Source organism: Ursus maritimus, unplaced genomic scaffold (assembly GCF_017311325.1).
Source record: "Ursus maritimus isolate PB19 unplaced genomic scaffold, ASM1731132v1 scaffold_3, whole genome shotgun sequence".
Taxonomy (NCBI): domain Eukaryota; kingdom Metazoa; phylum Chordata; class Mammalia; order Carnivora; family Ursidae; genus Ursus; species Ursus maritimus.
The window spans coordinates 75,940,950-75,943,079 of record NW_024425563.1 but is presented as its reverse complement, the minus strand read 5'-3'; positions in this window follow the sequence as shown (position 1 = coordinate 75,943,079).

Sequence of the window (2,130 nt, the reverse complement as noted above, 5' to 3'; positions counted from 1 at the left end):
ATGCATTTCCTAATTTCTCTGAGCCTGAGTTTCTTCATCCATAAAGTTTCAATAATAACACTTCTTTTATTGCAATGCATGATTTTCATTTTCGGGGATGTAGAAGAGTAAGTATATAATGAATAGGTATATGAAATTTACTTCTAAATATTAATTGAGTGTTATGTGAGTAATAATTTCTATTCCATACTGATTTCTATTCCATACATGAAATAATAAGTTGCTTATGATTAGAGATTCAAAGCAATGGTGGTTGGTTGACTATAGACACATACACATTCAAAAATTCTCCCTTTACACTGTGGCTTTGTTTTCATTTACTCTTTTCATATTTTGAGAAATCTCTTATTTCTTAGTTTTTATAAACACTCTCTGGAGTATGTATTTTTCTGAAAAGGTAAATATTTTCTAAGAAAGAAAATGAAACATTTTGTGAATTACATTTCCCAAGACATGAATCTGTTTTTCACCCTTTTATGTCATTTTCATATATAGATACATACTTTTTACTTGAAAATGCATTGAATTGGCTATCAGCAAATCATATCTAGCCAAATGGAAAGTGTAAAAGCTGTTCTAGATAACTATCAGCTATTTTGATTTAGATAATTATTCCCTCTAATTAACTGAAAATTGTAATAACAACATCAGTTGTCTTAGTCGGCTTGGATTGTCATAGGAAAATACCAAAGGCTGGGTTGCTTAAACAACAGCAATTTATTTTTCTCACAGTACTGGTGGCTGAGGAATTCTGAGATCAAGGTGTCAGCAAGGTTGTTTTCTGGCGAAGGCACTCTTTCTTGGTTGTATATGGCCACCTTCTTGCTATGTCCACATATGGCCTTTCTCAGTGTGTGTGGGAGGAGAGAAAGTAAACAAACTCTCTAGTGCCTCTTCTTGTAAGGATACTAATCCTGTTGGAACTGGGTCCCACCCTAATGACCTCTTTGAACCTCGGTTACTTTAGAGGCCCCGTCTTCAAATAAAGCTAGCTTAGTGTTAGGTCTTCAACGTATGAATTTTGGAGGGGGGACACAGTCAGTCTTAATCAGTATTAATAAGAATTGATTTCTTCTTTAGTTGTACTTATTAAAAAAAAATCTATCAATCGCATAAATTTCCAGGCAATGGATTGAATAAATCTGATATATGGACATCTTTAGTCAAATTTATTTTCACAGCCAATATTTGCCAAAGATTTTATTTCTAAAAATATATCTGACTAATGTAGTCTAAGAAGTTATAATGATGCATATGTTCAAGGATTTCCATTTCAGCATCAAAGTAATAGGAAAAAACTGGAAGCAACTTAAAGGTTTATTTCTAACTAAATGACTATGTAAATTTTAGTATGTTAATATGATGGAATAACATGTAGCGGTTTAAAAGAATGTGGGAAATCTGTATGTATTGATATGGAAATATGGGTAATCTATATTTTTACTGCAAACAACATAGTTGAGGAGAGTTATTTGCTTAAAACAAATGATTTATGTATGTATAGTAGCAATACTAAATATTAGCAAGAAAATGTATGTAAATGTAATAAATAGGAGGAGACCCTGGAAGGAAGAAGGAGTTAAGTGAGAGATAGTTTTCTTTTTAGTCTATACTCTTCTTCAATTTTTAAATTATGTTTACCATGAGTTTCTATAACTTGCTAGAATAAGTAAATAGAAGGGAGTGGGAGCCGCGAGGCCTATTCTATAAAATCCACTCTATCCAATGGCTTTTTTAGATCTAACACACAGATCTATTATTAAACACATATTTAATAGCTACTTATTTTTTACAACTTTACTTTGTCTAAAAGATAGAACTATGATGTTATAAGATTTGTAAAATTAAAAAAATTATAAAAAACAAGAATACACAAAGAAACGTTGGTAATCAATGCATTTATGCTACATCAAAGTTTATTTCTCCGTATAGACCAAGTCTTGAATTTTACTAGAGCATGTTGCATCAGCATATTTTGAGCCCTGGATGTTAGCATGTGTTTTTAAACAAGCAAAAATGGACTTATGATTTTATGTTGCCAACATAATTTCTTAGGAAAGATATTAACTATATCGCCTTAAAAGTTTTACTGACTATACTATACAAATGCAATATATATATATATATATA